Below are 19454 nucleotides of genomic sequence, written 5' to 3' on the forward strand. Positions count from 1 at the left end.
AGATTGTTTTTTCATCTACTTGATGTATTCGGCCCTTTTCCTATGAAGCTTCAAAATAAATGCTCCCAGCTTCTCGACAAACCCCTTGCTAAATAAATTATCCCAAGAGCTAGCTACCAACATATCTGCATAATTTTCCAGTTGTCTTTGAAGGCCTCACATTCTAAAATGAAATGTTTTCCTGTTTCCACTTTTCCGGAATAACAAAAAATGCATACTCTTTCCTCCCACACTTCCTTTGGCCTTTTTCAGCGCCTTGTTTCATAATGAAGTTTATGAGAATTAGTCTTTAACTGAGCAATAAGAATTTTGGCTCTCCAATAGATATTGGCTTCTATGTATGCTTTTGGTTGATGACTATGAGTGGGATTAAACACTTCAATATAGTAATTTCTCTTTCTTCCTAGCTCCTTATCCCAAGTACGCTTGTGGAACTTTTCCATGACAAAAGCTTTTATCTCTTCGTTGTTTATGAGACACGCATTCAAGCCAATACCCCATTTACTAATCCATTTGTCATTTTGTTGCATCCAAGTTTTTTTGTTCTTGCACAATCTATCATTAAAGACTACCTTATGCCATCTACCCTCTTCCATTTGCTCATTTTTTTAAATACCTTATGACTCGCACCATAGCAATTGTTTCAATAGGAACAGTCCCTGTTTCACTTAACAAGATATCATAAGGAACTGCACTTTTAATCTTAAATTTGTTTGTAATCAAACGCTTCTGAATTTTCTCAATTTGTCTCCACTGCATGTTGGATGTACTGCTGGCCCATAGTTCACAACCATAGAGAATCACCGGAATCACTAGAAGCCCAAAAAGAGTTTGAGTGGTTTTCCAGTCCCATAACTATGCCTCTCTACACCTATTTTCCTCAAAGTTCTTTTCTTTCTACAACCATTCCAGCTTGGATTTTTTTTGAAGTCAATTCCAAGGTATTTGTAATCCATAACTTCTTCCAGAATGTTGCCTTCAAAGTAAAACTTATGTTGGTTATGTTTTCTTTTCTTAGAGAAAACCACTACTTTCATTTTGTTGATATTGACTTGCATCCCCACACTTCTAAGAAATGCTCAAGGGATAGTAAGTCCTCTTGCAAACCAAGAGCCGATTTAGCAATCAGAATAAGGTCATCTGCATACAAAAGAAGCCTTATAACAAACTTGCCCAAATAGATACCATCACCCCCTTGCGAATTTAACCACTCCTCAAGCTTGTCGATATATAAACCAAAAAGGGTAGGAGACAGTGGGCAACCTTACTGGACCCCAATATCACTTCTAAAACGTTCAGAAATGCCTACTGAAGTTCTAATTTTGACTTTCACCTCTTCATACAACCTATGCACAGCTACTCTCAAATGTTTAGGAACCCCAATTTCCTCCATTTTGTGCCAAAACTTATCCCTAAGAACCGAGTTAAACGCTTTTTTGAAATCAACAAAGCAACAAAAGACTTCTTCCTTTTTCTCCCAAATTTTTTCAATAAACTAATTATATTTTCCCCGATTAGGGTGGAAAACCTGAAAGGTTAGGAGGTGAGTTTGCCACCCCATTTACAGGGAAATCATTTATGAGGGAGGTGGTGTGGCCACCCCCCTACATACACAAGCATGCTAGTCTTCATTGTTCATTTAAACATGGCATGTGGGATCACTTTCTTTCATTCTAGTCTATAATATAGTCTTATGTGTCTTATGTCATAGAAAAAGCTCATGCCTATGTCGTAGGTGGGATCTTTCAAGGGTGCCACTAGTGTTGAGGGGCTAGCCCATGACATCTTTGCGATATCTTTGGAGAATTGTGTCCTATTTTTTCCTGGAGTGGTTCTGTTTGAGATCCTTACCAGGTTTATGGTGAATTCCATTTGTATAGACGAAGGCCTGATTCTAGCACGGTGGATGATTAGTTACCAACAACATGCATGGAAAGATGGATTAAAGGAGTGTGTTGGTGCTTGGACAGGGCAATTCGCAGGCCAGAGTGCACTCTCTAGGCATTTGAATTTTCGACGCTTTATCCCGTCTTTCAGCTTCTCAAATATATGTCACTGACGAGCTTCACGTTAAGGGTAATACCTGAATCATTCGCCTGTGTAGTCATTTTCTTTGGTATTGAGTTCATTCGTCTTTGTTGTTGGTATTATGATACAGGAGTTGTCATTGATAACAACTCACTCAGATGACAGTTCACAGTGCAACAGGTTAACTTATAGATCAAACTCCAGAGATTGAAGAAAGAGAGTGACTTAAGAAGTATATGTTGGTTCACTTTGTCCAAGCAGTGTATACACACGGGTTAACAAAACAAAAGGAGTGTATACGTATACACGCACTCCCACAAGAGGAAAAGCACGTACATGTTGGAAAACCAAGGTTTTGGTCCAAGGTATTTGGTCTGAGGTATTGACCCTAGGTATTTGGTCCAAGGTATTGAGAAAGGCCTAAAACTATATAAGGAGGAGAAGATCATTATGCCAAGGTGTGCAAGTATTGAATATCTTATGATGTGTTAGATCAAATATGCAGGTTAGGGGCTTTTGATGCTTTGCTTGATCTGAATTAAGGATGCACCTATGTGGTTGATGATGGATGATGGATCGGGATCATAAGGCCTTAAATGAATTATCATTATGTGGTTTGATCATGGATAGTTTAGATTTGAATATTGACGCATGTTTTATTCTATAAATGTTATGATCTGGGTATGATTGAAATCTAGAATAGCTGTGAAGTTTTAAGTTATATTTGTAGATCTGTATGTTGGTTCGCTTTGGTTAAAGCACTTATACACGTTGGTTAGACACATCGAAGTAGCATATACATTATGAAATATGATGTTTGAGGTTGCAGTTGGTTATGGTTGTTGATGCAGAGTTCTGGGTTATGCTTTGTGTTCTGGTCACTGTATTCTGGTGACAGTGTTCTGAATGTTCAGATTAATTGATTGTGATTTGCTTCAGTGATGATGGGTTGTCAGTGATTGATTGATTTAGTTATGGTTGATTCAAAGAGTGATGATTGAGTTTCAGTGATTGGTTAATGCAAATGTATTTGATGGTTGTATTGCAGTGGTGATTGATTTTGAGCTTCAATGTTATTAATGGGTCTAATATGAAAATATGATGAAACGAGGCCTTCAGATTGTGGTGTTGTGTTCCAGGAGTATCCAGTTTGAAAATTTATGAAACGTGGTCCCTGGAGGAAGAGAGAAGGTCGTAGCCTTCTGTAGGCTGGTGCCTACGTACTGGTAAACATATCGGGTAGTACAAGAGCCACGGGGTTGGAGCTCCCTTCCAGTAGCAGCTGGAAGATGAGTGAAGGTTGGAGCCTTCTTTAGGCTGGCGCCTATGTACTAGAAAATGGATCGGCTAGTACAAGAGCCAGGGGGTTGGAGCTCCCTTCCAGTAGCAGCTCGAAAACGAGTGAAGGTTGGAGCCTTCTGTAGGCTGGCGCCTATGTACTAGAAAATGGATCGGCTAGTACAAGAGCTAGGGGGTTGGAGCTCCCTTCCAGTAGCAGCTCGAAAACGAGTGAAGGTTGGAGCCTTATGTGTAGAAATTTTGAATAATATGACACTTATTCACAAAGATTATCTCGATTATACACTATTGCAGAATACATGCATAATACATAACCTCCTCTACGTTGATCATCAATTTTGCGGAATTAAAAACAATGAAACATCAATCGCATGAGCACATTAACACAGTATGTAACCCGGGGAAAGCATACAGCTGAAAACCCCCAACTATCTGTATATTATATTGATTGAGAACATGTAACAATACATAGTACAATTCTCCTCACAAGTACTCAGTACTATCTCCACCTGTTACACACAAAACTAGCTCAGATCTGAATCAATCACAGGTTCAAATCTCCTCCACTGCTTGCCTGCCTCCACTGCGCAAACTTGCATGAGAATAGATGAGTATGGCTGATCCAAACTCATTTTCCCTTGGCTGAACCATGCAATCCTCATTGGAAATACTCAATCCATTGATTGTGCAAATCTCATGCACAACTATAGTCACAATTGACAGTTGTCTTGCCCTTTCACTCACCTCTAACACCTGTCTCCACTGAATTGTCCATGCACTGAGTTAACTGATGTATTCTTTAGTTGCTTTATGAGTTAATAATTAGTGAAATAATTAATAATTAACTCACATCACTCATCACTAGTGTATTCTGCAGTTAGACTAAATACAACTAGTTCAACCAAGTCAAATTGAACACAACTCCATCAACTCCTCAATCAACTCCACCAAACTCAATCACTTGAGTTCTCACTGAAGTCCATCATGCAATGGCTCAACTGACTCATAAGAAAAGCATATTTCCTTCTGAGAGCTACATGTGCCACATCTGTAGCTCAAACTGAAGTGCTCCAAGAGGATAAGATAATGTTTATAGTCCAAATATTATTAAGAGCTAATAATATTCAATTGTTCTATTTTTAGCCTGGCAGTCTAAAAATAGAAACCGCCCATATGTCTAAAAATAGAAGTACATCTATTTTTACCAACATGACCAATCATCCACAAAGAGCATCCTGCAACTCATAGACCATGATCTATATGTCTACAAAGAGACATAGTCTAAAAATAGACTTTGCGCCAAAAATAGCCTGCGGGAAATAGAAACCACCCATATGTCTAAAAATAGAAGTCCATCTATTTTTACCAACATGACCAATCATCCACAAATAGCATCCTGCAACTCATAGACCATGATCCATATGTCTACAAATAGACATAGTCTAAAAATAGACTTTGCGCCAAAAATAGCCTGCGGGCCCACTTAGTGAAGGCGACTCCTTTCCATTAAGCTCCATCATCTTGTTGCATTCTCAACACTCCCTCTCAACAAGATATGGATTATCAGCAACCTCTATCCTGCCTCGGTGGTATTCGAATTTGCTCCCGGTGAGCACCTTCGCCAAGATATCAGCATCCTGATCCTCCGTTGGAATGTATGAAAGTAACATGATTCTCCGCTGCACACAATCTCTAATATGATGGTACCTGATGTCAATGTGCGTAGATCTATCATGAAATACTAGATTAACCGAGAGTTTAATGCAACTCTGGTTATCACAATAAATCACAGTAGGCTCCAAGCATGAATCGAACAACCCGACCAGGATCTGCCTCATCCATATAGCCTTGCATGCAGCCAAACTTGCTGCCATATACTCGGCCTCTGCTGAACTGAGTGCCACGGATCTCTACTTCCTGCTGTACCAAGAAACTGTTGTCGACCCGATACTGAAGATCCCTCCAGATGTGCTCTTTCTGTCCGTTGGGCTCCCAGCCCAATCTGCATCCGTGAAGCCACATAGCTTCACCTCATCCTCCTGTCTGTACCACAATCCATATCCCGATGTGCCTCTAAGATAACGCAATACATGCCTGCCTGCCTTCCAGAAGAGCTTGATTGGCTTAACCATAGCTTGTGAAAGCTGGTTAAAAGCATAGCATATATCGGGTCGTGTATTAACCAGATACATAAGCGCCCCACCAACTGTCGATAAACAGTGGTATCCACTACCTCCGCTGAAGTAGCATCTTCCTTCCTCCAACCTTTAGGAAGAGAAGTATCAACAGGCTTGCAGCCATGCATGTTGAACTTATCCAGCATCTCCCGAGCATACTTACCCTGAGAAACAAATAGTCCATCACTGCGCTGCCAAATTTCCAATCCCAGGAAATAATGAAGGAGGCCCAAGTCCTTCATCTCAAACTCCCTAGCAAGATCATCCTTGCATGAAAGTATCAACAGCTCATCACCTGTCAAAATCAAATCATCTACATAAAGTATAATGATAAGCAACTTACCCTCCACCACAATCTGGTATAGGTTAGGATCCACCTCACTCTTGGAGAATCCAAGTCCGGTGAAATAACTGTCTATCCGTGTGTACCAAGCACATGGTGCTTGTTTCAACCCATACAACGCTCTCTTGAGCCTGCACACATGCGACTCACTGCTGAAGATCTCGAAACCTTCGGGTTGCTCTATGTACACCTCCTCCTCAATGACTCTGTTGAGGAACGCAGTCTTCACATCCATCTGATGAATGTGCCACCCCATCTGCGCTAAGAGAGCAAGAATCATCTGTATGGAAGAATACCTTGCGACAGGTGCAAAGGTCTCCTCATAATCGATCCCCTCTATCTGTGAGAAGCCTCGAGCAACAAATCTTGCCTTGTACTTCTCCACACTCCCGTTAGCTGCCTGCTTCACTTTGTAGATCCATCTTGAACCCACCATTGATTTCCCTTCCGGTCTTGGAACAATCTCCCATGCACTGTTTCTGACAATCGAATCATACTCTTCCACCATGGCATCTACCCATGCGGGATCCTCCACAGCTTCCTCGAAAGAGGATGGCTTAGTCACAACACATTTTCTCACAAGAGCCATGTATCCAGTGTACCGATCAGGTGACTGTCTCTATCTACGTTGAGCTGTAGGTGGCCCCACAACCTTCTCTGCATCTTGAGCCAGTCGCTTAGCTTCTGTAATGCGCTTTCGCCCTTTGATGGTTGGCGCTGCATGAGTGGTCTCTTCCACTCCATGAACTTCATCTTGTGGATGATCCACGTCCTAAAGCTCATCCTTAGGAACTAATAGCTCATCATCTGCATGCAAGTGTGGCTCCCTCTCAAGTGAACACTTCATGGCTTTCTCCTCCTGAAATTTTATATCCCGTCGCACAACAGTCTTGCAACTGTCTGGCAAATACACACGATAGTTGTGGGACGTATCACTGTACCCCTCAAATATCCCAACCTCTGTGGTCGGCTCCAGCTTCTTCCTGATATCCTTTGTCACATGCATGTAAACATTAGTACCAAAAATCCTCAAATGAGAAATATCAGGCCTCTTACCAGAATAAGCCTCCTCGGGTGTACTCATGCTAAGTATCCTGTGAGGACAACGGTTCTGCACATATACTGCAGTATTGCATGCTTCCGCCCACAAGTGAAGGGGTAGGACCTGATCATGCAACATCGCCCGTGCAGCACCCACGATCGTTCTGTTCTTTCGCTCAGCAACCCCGTTCTGCTGTGGGTTATGGGGAGCTATGAGCTCTCTTCGAATCCCTTCTGCGCTGCAAAAGTCCTTGAACTCGCCAGAGATGTATTCACCACCATTGTCGCTCCTAAGAGCCTTCACCTTCTTCCCCGATTCCTTCTCGACCAATGCTTTGAACTCACAGAACTTTGAGTATGTCTCGCTCTTCTTCTGCATGAAGAAGATCCAGCACTTTCGAGAGAAATCATCAACAAAGATCACATAGTACATGTGCTTTGCTGTCAAAGCTACTGAGAAAGGTCCACACACGTCTATGTGAATTCTCTCAAGGATCGTCGTGGCGCAACTATCCTTCTCGTGAAAGGTGGCTTTCACAAATTTTCCCAAAGTACACCCCTTGCACTGATCTGACTGCGCAAGAGTGCCTTTAGGAAGCCCAGTAGTAATCTGCTGCAGTATTTTCAAGGCTCCATGGTGAAGGTGGCCCAATCTCCTGTGCCACAGCTCGCCATCATCCCAGCTCACCAATCCTTCTGCCTTTCATGCCATTGCTGCGCAGCCATCTACATGCAACTGATAAAGGTTCCTGACTCGAACCCCTATCTTTCGGGTTTCTCTAGTTGTCTTACTGCGCAGGAAAGCCTTTCCCTCGCTGAAAACAACATCATATCCCTTGTCTTCTAACATTGCCACAGAGATAAGATTCTTCTTCAATCTTGGAACATGCATCACTTCCTTCAATACGAAGGGTTTACCATACTCCCTCTCAAAGGAAATGGTACTGATACCGGTCGCACTGTATCTACCATCATCGCCCATCTCGACGTGCACTCCAAGATCTTTCTCCTCCAGATCAGAAAACAAATCTCGATCTCCTGTCATGTGAAAAGGCGCACCACTATCCAAGAACCATACCGATCCCATCACCCTTGATACCAAGCATGCGATCAACGAAAAATCAAGCTCAAACTGCGAGGCTAAGGCCTCTCCCACTGCAGATCCAATAGCTTGCTGATTTTTCTTCTTCTACCGACAGTTTGTGGCATAATGTCCATGCTAGTGACAATGAAAGCACTTCACCTTGGACATGTCCTGCTTCTTGCCTTTCGCACCGGAATGAGAAGCTTTCTTGTTCTTCCCCTTCTTTGCTTTGACAGTGAAAGCACAATTTTCTTCATCAGGTGCCTTTGATGAAGATCCGTCCCTAGTATTCCGCCTGATCTCCTCCTGCACAAGATTTGACCAAAGTCTCTCCCATCCTGGCAATTTCCCCGACCATTGACAGAGTCCTGATAGGAATGCCAACTCTTGGGAAGACCAAGGAGAGCCAAGCTCACCAAGTCCTCATCATCGACAGTCACCCCCACACTTCCCAGCTCATCCCTGCATTGAGTGAACTTCGTGAGATACTTGGGCATACTGTCTCCCTTCTCACACTTAATGTTTTTGAGTTTATCCTTGAGCGCCAACTTCCTCTAGTCGCTCTTGCTCTGGAATAGATCTGTCAACGCTTTCCACATCAAGTATGGAGAAGCCTTTACATGCAGGCTGGACACAATGTGATCCTTCACGCCCTCCAACAGAATCCTTCGACACTTTGTTGTCTTCTTTTGCCAAGCCTCAACTTGAGCAGTATCAGTAGGCTTTGGGACCTTAGCCTCTATGAACTCCTTCAACCTATTAGCGCTTGAAATTTCACCTCAGGCTGAGAAAGGTAAACCTCAAGGCTACATCAAACCATTCAGCCTCGTAGCTAGCCCTACGGGGCAGGAGAAGGCTCTCTCCGGTCAATCTTGGTAGATCTTCAATGGGATGAGATGACCAACAAAGGTAACACTGATATTAGGCTAGTAAACTGATTATAAAGGTTGATTTGGGTTTTTGGGGTTTTTGGTGGCAAATTGAGGGAGTGCAATTCAGGGTGCGGGGATTGAGCTCAGGTTTTGCAGGTGGGTCTTTGGGGCAAGGTAGGAGTTTGTGCTGATGCCTTTAGCTGAGATGGATGATCAAGGAAGAAAAAAGAGAAGCTAAAGAGGGCAAATAATGACTTTGAATCCTCTCTAGACAGTGGAAAACATAAACATTAAACAAATTTGAAAGCTGAGCATGGCAAGCATGAATTCAAACTTTATCACTTCATTTGTTTAATAAGCTGCAGTAAAGAAAGAGATGGAACACATAAACACACTTACAATTACAATAAGAGAACACACCATCAACACAAGAGTCCACAAGAATCCCAATGATTCTGCAAAACCCTGGTCTTCCTTTTCCTCAAATTGCAGAGATACAAGTAAAATGTACAATAGGAGCTTCTCCCTCAAGAGTCCAACCATGAAAATGAGCAAGAGAAGGCATAATATAGATGATCTAACTCCTTTCCCCACCTCTAGGGGTCGTGCTCAGCTTCCTAGGAGCTGTTTCAACTAATTCTAAACTGAGCACTAGATAATAGGCAGTCAAAACAACTTGCCTCTAAAACTTAGGAAACCTATCCATGCATTAAATATTTACCATTTACATCAAAGAATCTTCTAGAAGTGATGAAGGAGAGTAAAAGTATCTAAGTGCCATGAAAATTACACAAAAATCCATCATTTACATGCCTCAAAAGTCAACCAAGATGAAAACAGTGTTTTGCTGGCCGAACTGGTCAAAACAGGGAAATTTCCCTGACAGGTCGCGCACATCACTCTGACAGGTTGTGCACATTCACAGCTCTGTTTGAGGGCCTTCCCGATGTCCAAATCAGGTGCAAGATAGCTCGTTGGAAAGGTCTGCGAGTCTACTTTCCAACCCCACCGGAATTTTTGAATTTGGAGTTGATTTGACCTCTCAAAAGTCATTTCTCCCAAGACAGCTTTCTGCAACTCAAAATAGGGGTAGAAAGTCAAAATTTGCATGTATTTTGAGCTTTTGGAAGCCCAAATCTCCATAAAATCTGAAACCCATCCATAGGCAAGTGTATTTTTGCATGAAAATTCCAAAAATGTAAAGTTTTCCCCATTCTGAGTTGCCCCCATGTAGGGTCGCGCGCGGGGTGAGACCCGTCAAATGGCCAAAACCTGTAAAATTCCCAAAAATGCCAAAAATGTTTCAAAACTCTCAAAATTTCTTGGGTTTGCTGCTAGGAGGATGCTAATGAGTATCATGGTGAGTGAGAGAGGCCTCAGCCAAGATACGGAGCGGGTTGGTCTTCTTCTTCCTCTTGCGGGCCTCGGACAACCTCCTCCGGAATATCTTCATCTTTGCTTTGCAAACATGCATCCTCGCCCAGTAATGATTCTTCATGTTCCGTAGCAGTCTCTTGTCCTGGTTGACCTTCTCCAACAGCCTCTCCAAGTGTGCATTCACACGGATAAGCATGGATTCCCTCTCCTTGGGCAGCAAGTCACCGGGCCTCCTACGGTTGATGACTCGGTCACTTCGAATCCTCCACAGCTCATCCAACTCTTTCTCATCCTCAAGTTGCTTGTTGCGCTGCTCAAGATAATTTATTGTCCATTGGGCCATGTCAAGCTTCTGCTGTAACAAGCGGTTTTCCGCCTCTCTCTGTCGGATGATCTCATGCAAATCTGAAGTGAGGGAGCGAGCATCAAGATCAATGATGTCAACATGTGTGTCACCGGCTCTCTCCTCCTCTGTCATGGGCTATTTGCCCTCCCGTACTGCTGATGGAGAACGCAAGGCCCCTTCCACCTGGTGTGGAGATAACACTCGCTGACCTGTAGATGATGATGGCGAGACCCCTTCCACCTGCTGTGGAGATAGTACTCGTCGAGCTGCTGCAAACAAGGCCCTCGGGCCTTTCTGATAAGTGAGCTGAGGTGAGGAAGCAACATGTCTCGGAACAGTGATCTCAGGCTGGTGTGACGGACCTCCCTCCTCATAAATGGCCTCTGGCTCTGGCTCTGGCTGTGGTGGCACTGTAAAGAACTCATGAGAAATGAAGTCTGCCCATGGAATGCCCTGCTGACTCAACTGATGGGAAACAATGAGCTGGATGAGACCATGATGGCACAAACTCCTATACTGCTGAGCTGGGGACCGCCTCTGAAACACGGACACCATCCTCTGAATGTCCTGGAAGAAGAAAACCAGGATGTTCATCATCCTCACTCGGGTAAAGTGCATCAATAGGCGAATGTGATAAGAGAAGACCTGTGAAAATCTCCCCTCACATGTGAAGTAATGCATGATAAGCCGCATGATCGGAGCATACTCCCCCCGGGGGAATCTGAAAGGAAAGACCCCCGACAAGTGGCTCATGAATGCTGGCCTGACATATGGCTCAAAATAAACATAATCCAGCATTTTGCGCTTGGGCCACACCTCACCCACATTTGGTATCCCGGTAGCCTCTGAAATCACCTCCGGAGATAGCACAAAATTCACCCCTGCAAGAGTGACCTGCCCATCCTGAAGGTGCAAAACAAATAAGCGGGCCAACTCCCTGTGGTGCTGAATCTGGGCAAGCCTCTCACAGAACTGAAAACATGACATATAACGGAAACAATTCACTGCCATAGGACAGGCCTGCAACTCTGCCAAAGAGGTGGGCTCCTCTCTTTTATGATGACCACCTTTGCCACCCCTACGAGGCCTCCGCTGTACCTCAACCTCTGTGGAAGAAGACCGGTCATCACCTTGCTCATAGGTTTCAGTGGTTGACATGGTGCTTTTGAGCAAAGTGGAGAAAATAGATAAAGTAGATTGCTGCCCTTGCCTGCAAAAATGCTGAGTTGTATGCTGTTTTCAAGGGGAACAAAATCATGAAGGAAATGTTAGGGGAGGGGATTTTTCATAAGGAAAGGGAAACATATAAAAATAGGGAATTCTAAGGGACAATTCACAAACTGTCAAACATACAATCTCATCTTAATCACCGGGAAATCATTTGCAAAGAAATGTTTTTATTAGGGAAACATGGATGATAATAACCAAGGGAAAGGATATACATGCTCAACAGGGGGTAAGGGACAACATGTATAACAGGGGTATGGGGCAGCATAGATCACTAGCATCAACAACTTGCTCTTTGATTTTGTCTTTTGACTGTACATTATAAGGCATACTCTGTTTTTCAAGGGATTCATGTACATTTGATGCTAAGGGAAACAAGGGATTCTTTTACATTTGTCATAGGGGAAGGAGGGCTTTATTTACATTTTTGTCAAAAGGGGAAAAGGGATTTCATTGACAACTTCAAAAGGGAAAAGAGTTGTATTGAAACAAGGATATTAGGGGATAGAAGGGAAAAGGGAAAACAGGGTTTGGTTTTGGGAGACACAGCAACATTATTTTTGTAATGAATACTCAAAGCAATATGTCTTTTTGATAAATATACACAGCAGCATTGTCTTTGTTTTTGCTTTGAATACACACAGCAATATGTTCTCTGTTTTGTAATGACTATGCACAGCCATATTGCCTTTCTCTTAGTTTTGTCATTTTGCCATCATATTGCCTTTTTCTTTTTGCACATCATTTTGTTTTTCTTGCATAGAAATTTGTTCTTTTGCTGTGTGTGTTTTTATATCACAATGGAGGGTATTAGGGTTTTGGGAATATGTTTAGGGAGGGATAGGTTTTGACATTTGGAGATGGGAAAATTTTAATTTCTTTGCAAATGACATATGATAGAGATGTATAATGACAATTGCGAAATCAATGGGAAAAAATGGAGGGAATATAAATGGGAATAAAAACCTTGAAAAAACACCAACCCTAGCACTATGCCTACATGAACAAGCAATAACTAAAATCCATTTCTCTTTACATTCTTGGTAGCAAAAATATATATAAGCACAAGCCCAACATCCTTGATTCAAGCATCCAACACGTTAAAAGACCCTACCTCGATTGATTTGGCAAGCACGAGGGCGATTGAGCAAATTTTGAAGCGGTTTTGTGAGTGACAGGTTGACGGGTCGCGCACAGGCTTTGACAGGTCGCGCACGGGCTGACAGGTCGTGCCCGTTATGTTTTTGCACTGCGGAGAGGCGCCTGACAGGTCGCGCACAGTCCCTGACAGGTCGCGCACCTGAAAAATGACCAATTTCTCTGCACTTCGCCTTCGTTCGCCTCTTCGCCCTATCTCTTTGCCTTGCAAGCTCTTAGATGCACAATGAGGGTGTTTTAGAGGGAATTTGACTCTTTATAGGCCCAATTTGAAAAAAATTACTTACCAAACCCACTTTCTAATGTTTTGTTTTGGCATTCACTTTTAACACTGATTTGAGTTTTCTTTGTCCTGAATTTGGCTCTTTGAGTGCTTTAACTCCGTTCTTTTTGCAGGTAGACCATCTGATGGACTCTGGCGAGAAGACCAGGGCTATTGCCAACATTTTGAAGAATTTTTGAAATTTCCTTATTTTTTGCAAAATTGACATGACCTTGGCTTTAAAAACAGGGTTTTTAAATCCAAGGTATAAATGAGCTGTACTTGATGAAAATATCAATGAAACATATTTACATACCTCCTTCTGGCTTGCTGGGGACTCATGGACTTTTGACTCATGACATTGCAAAGACTTTTGACCGAAACCCTAGACCTAAGACTTTGGACTTCAAGACAAAGCAAAACAAATGTGACACAAGCTCATTAACTGATATGACCTGATCCAGCAAAGCCAAGAAGGGAACAAGGACCAGCTCCTCCATCAGTTTTATGGCATGCCTAACGAAATGCAAAACTGACATTGATGAGACACCTACCTATGCATAATGCAAAGAGCTTTTGATCACCGATGGAGGGCATCATGACCGACACTAACACAACCCATTGTCATCTAACACCGCCTCCATCTTGTCTTTCCATGCAATATAGTTCGAGCTGCCTTCAAGAGCATACTCCAATCGCAATTCATTGAAAGACATTTCAACTTTGACACCAAGAAGACACTGTTGCAAATTCGAATTCCACCGGCTCAAAACTCAACTGCTTCTGATCTAAAATTCGTGAGAACAAAGTATTTCTCGTACAGAGATTGACTATATGGGCTTTTACCGGATATCTCACCTTCCAAAAGAATGATGAATCCAGAGGCTACCTGGCCCGATTACAGACTCTAACTGAAGAAATAAAATGTAAACACTTTCTGAATAATAGATCTGATGATCAACTCTCCTCTGATATCATGTAGAAATTTTGAATAATAAGACACTTATTCACAGAGATTATCCCGATTATACATTATTGCGGAATACATGCATAATACATAACCTCCTCTACGTTGATTATCAATTTTGTGGAATTAAAAACAATGAAACATCAATCGCATGCGCACATTAACACACTATGTAACCCGGGGAAAGCATACAGCTGAAAACCCCCAACTATCTGTATATTATATTGATTGAGAACGTGTAACAATACATAGTACAATACTCCTCACAAGTACTCAGTACTATCTCCACCTGTTACACACAAAACTAGCTCAGATCTGAATCAATCACAGGTTCAAATCTCCTCCAATGCTTGCATGCCTCCACTGCGCAATCCTGCATGAGAATAGATGAGTATGGCTGATCCAAACTCGTATTTCCCTTGGCTGAACCACACAATCCTCATTGGCAATACTCAATCCATGATTGTGCAAATCTCATGCACAACTATAGTCACAACTGACAACTGTCTTGCCCTTTCAGTCACCTCTAACACCTGTCTCCACTGAACTGTCCATGCACTGAGTTAACTGATGTATTCTTTAGTTGCTTTATGAGTTAGTAATTAGTGAATTAATTAATAATTAATTCACAGCACTCATCACTAGTGTATTCTGTAGTTAGACTAAATACAACTAGTTCAACCAAGTCAAATTGAACACAACTCCATCAACTCCTCAATCAACTCCACCAAACTCAATCACTTGAGATCTAACTGAAGTCCATCATGCAATAGCTCAACTGACTCATAAGAAAAGCGTATTTCCTTCTGACAGCTGCTTGTGCCACATCTGTAGCTCAAACTGAAGTGCTCCAAGAGGATAAGATAATGTTTATAGTCCAAATATTATTAAGAGCTAATAATATTCGATTGTTCTATTTTTAGCCTGGCAGTCTAAAAATAGAAACCGCCCATATGTCTAAAAATAGAAGTCCATCTATTTTTACCAACATGACCAATCATCCACAAATAGCATCCTGCAACTCATAGACCATGATCCATATGTCTAAAAATAGACTTTGCACCAAAAATAGCTCGCGGGCCCACTTAGTGGAGGCGACTCCTTTCCACTAAGCTCCATCATCTTGTTGCATTCTCAACATTCTGTAGGTCGGCGCCTACATACTAGTAAACCGTGTACAAGAGCTAGGGGGTTGTAGCTCTCTTCCAGTAGTAGCTAGATAACGAGAGAAGGTTGTAGCCTTCTGCAGGTGGGTGCCGGCGTACTAGTATGAGTTTGCACCAATACAAGATTGTAAATAGGTTTTTATTATATTAAAAGAAGATAGCAACAAGTGGTTTTTGTCCCGCATTGGGTTTCCACCTTAAATCTTGGTGTTTATGTGCGTTTCTTATGTATGATGGTTTGTTCTGTTATTACTGCACATGGTTATTGTTTATATGGTTAATGAAGTACTAATGCAGTGATTAAAGATCAACATATGATGAATTAACTGAATCATAAGTTTGTTGGATATACGTTGGTTGCCTTAAATACAGTTGCGTGTACACGCGAGTTACCTTTATTGAAGTAGCGTATATAAATCAGATTATGGAAATGAAAAAGTTATTGATTTGTATTATTTCCAACATTTGTATAGCTATAACTATTGCATGTGTTGGGCTCTGGGAGCATGGTTGGCCGTTTTGCGCTAGCAATTTGATACATTCCCCTGTGAATGACAAATCTGTTGGCTCTCTACTTTTCAATTCTCATGTTCTATGCTGGTACATACAATTTAGCTTATCGAATTCTCCCTCCCGGTGCTACATGATTAGCTTTAGCTTCCTTCCTCTTGCTCCAAATAAGCCTTGTCTAGACGCTTGGTGTATTTTCTCTTTAGGCAACATTCCTTGGCAGTGCATGAGAAGTCGTCAAGGAGGCAAAGGTTGCATCCCTCAAGGTTGCCATCGATTCCAACAACAGGCGTAGGAAGCCACATATATATTTCACTCAATTGTCCCCCCCCTGAACCTCGTAATGAAATTTGTCACCTTGAATCCTTTGTTGTTGTGGACCACCAAGTGTTTTCAGAATCAAAGATATTGGAGGAGGTCTCACACTTGGTTCCTAACCCTGGTCACACCATTGAAGAAGGAAGAAATACCTTAATTCCATTTCTTTACACCGACAGATGAGGACCCTCTTGGGCAGGGTCTTAAAAGAAAAAGAAGAGGAAAAATATGACATGTTTTATGCTTTAAATGATATTAAACGTGCTTGGCAGTATCAATGTGTTTGCCTAGAAATATTGGATGCCAAGATAGTACATTTAGAGAGCCACTTACGGTGTAATAATGATACTCCAGCTCCTTTAGGATCTAGCGCTAAAGATCATGTGTTAGTTACTTCTTTTGATTGCTTATTGTTTATAATGCTTGATAGCAACTTTTTGTAATGTAGCATGGTAGTAGATAGGCTAGTTTTATTGATGATTATTTTGGATAATTTTCTTATATTTTAGGCAGTTAAAAATATATGGTTTCCCTCGTGGCAAATTGGAACAGCCTACATTGAACTATGATCAATTGAACGATGTACTTTGATATTATGAGGTAATACAAATATTAATTCACAAAAAAAATATATATATTTATATAAATTTCACGCCTCTCTCTCTCTCTCTCTATATATATATATTATATATATATATATAATATTATTATTAAAATTGTGACAATAGATGTGTGCACGTGCTTGATATTTTCCTTTGACATGTTTTATAATTTTTATAATTTAAATTTTTAATGTAACATGTATAGCTTTAACTTTATATATATAGAAAGAGCACTTAGAAAATAGTTTAATGTTAATACTAATTTTTGTATATATTTATTAATTAAATTTAAATATGAATTTTTATAATATAATAATTACAAATATAAATTATTATTTTAACTTCTACAATAAAATGGATCTTAATTTATAACTATTATTATATTTATATATATCTCACATTTTTATATAGAGAAATATTCTTATTACTAATTATGTGTTTACTGATTAAATTTATTAAATGCTTATATGGTTATTAATTTATTTATTTTTGACAGTAATGACCCAATGACTAAGCAAGAGCCGAGATGTTCTATGTTGACCACGGACTAAGTGAAAACTCCCTGAGGCCACCCACTCCTTGAGCTTAATCAATATAGGTTAAGCATGTCATTCTAGGGAATAACACGAGTGGTGAGGGAGTTAACAACCCACCTCAACCACTCAGTCTACCCTTACTTGATGTTTATATGTTTATTAATTATATGTGTTGAAATATGGGTGGCGGGAGTGAGGGGGTGCTCTATCACCCAAGGATAATGGGAATACCCCTTCTCTTAGGGTCTAGGAATCGCCACAAATAACCAAGTAGAAGTATATGAGTTTCTACAAGGTCTCTCTCTAACTATAAAGAGACATTCAAGATCTCATTATCATTGGTAACTATATCATTCTTTTGTGGCACTGCATTAATGGCTTTCTTTTGTCTAACATCAAACTCTAAGTTTTTGTAAAAAGGATCTATCATATGCTAGGAAGCTTTCACTCCAAATCATTTGTTAGGGTCCCACCCTAACCCCCTTATTTATGTAATGGGATCGAGTCATAGTCAAGAGTCAATAAAGCCCATATTAATAATTGTAAGTGGTTAACCCGCAATTAATGACGGGACCACAGTTAGTTGCAAATGGGCCGTAGTATTAGATAGATGGTATTAATAAAACCCATGGTATTGATCCATGGTATTGCATGTATGAGTCATATATAAAGGATAGAGACTCCCTGCGAGGAGCATCGTGTCTTATTTTTGAATCGAGCTCTACTCTATTGGAGGTTGCCCCCTCGAAGAGGCCAGTGAACATTGATTTTTGAATAATAAAATATTTGTTGTTGTCTCTCACTATTCTATGTTTTGGGTATCTTTCTTCGCATATTCTGTATTTGGGTATCTTTTTGCAGGTTAAGAGCATAACAAGTGGTATCAGAGCACTTTCCAAGGCCGATGGGATCTCCATCCCTTAGCAATTTTTTTTTTTTTTGGCTAGAGACGTGTTCCGGCGTTTTTAAACCACGGGATCTGTCGTTGAGCGCATAAACCTGCGGATTTGGGTAGGCATGCACGCAGGAAATACAAGAGGTGGTCACGCTTGTCGGACTCCCTTGTAACCCCTGTGGGTACCCGTTCGAGTAGTAGCGCATTAGACAGAACCGCGTACGGACTGTCTTCCAAGTACCTTCTGGGTATATCGGAAGCCCCTTAGCTCCTTTGTAACCTCGCCATAGATGAACCGTCGCCGTCTTGCTGCTACAATACACCGAGAACAGCACTCAAAGAGATTACTCGCCCGTACGATAGGGTAGTCGGGTTGTACGGCTAAGGGTATGGTTGATCCTCCTTAGTTAGAGCACTGAAACATTGGGCCAAGTACTACTGTCAGACCCTTATGTATATTGCGATCTGTAGCACTTGACACTCCTCGAGACCATAGTTCCCTTTTCTATCTGGGGATCACACATCATCTCTGCTAGATCCGCTCGTGCAAAGGGGTGCAGCAGAAACAGACATCAGTCCCGTAGTTTCAAGTTAGCAGACCAGCCATTCCGATCTATTAGATCCATCAGATCCGCAACATCAGTCTATTCCGCCGCCCAAAGCTATCCAATCCGCCATTCAGATCTCTCAGATCCACTAGATCTGAGTAGTTGTGTGGGGTTCCTATACTGGGGCAGAATTTTCGCAGGACTTTTGGCAGCATTGACATTTTGAGGATTTGGCGACTGCAGTATTCATAAGGAAGGAGTAAAACTCCATTAGGAGTAAAAAAAAATGAAGAAGAAGAAGAAGAGTTTGAGATCTTCCGGGGCGCTTATTGGTGATCTAGCCCATCAGAATCAGGACGACGAGCTGAGCACAGTGGTACCATTCAATTCTTACTGAATTTTTTTATTTTATTTTATTTTATTTTTATTTTTATTTTTATTTTATTATTATTATTATTATTATTTTATTTTTTATTATTTTTTTTTTTTTTATTATTTATTTATTTTCTATTTTATTTTTATTTTTTATTTATTTATTATTATTATTATTATTATTTTTTATTTTTTATTTTTATTTATTTTTATTTTTTTTATTTTTTTTTTCCGGTGGTCCCAAATCTCAAGAACATCTGATCGGTGCATGGTAGAAACTAGAGCTCAAGCTATGGCCAATGAGAGGATTAACAAACTTGAACTAA

Source organism: Pinus tabuliformis, chromosome 6 (genome assembly GCF_031772625.1).
Source record: "Pinus tabuliformis cultivar Carrire ecotype Pingquan chromosome 6, CPIR1, whole genome shotgun sequence".
In the NCBI taxonomy this organism is placed as follows: domain Eukaryota; kingdom Viridiplantae; phylum Streptophyta; class Pinopsida; order Pinales; family Pinaceae; genus Pinus; species Pinus tabuliformis.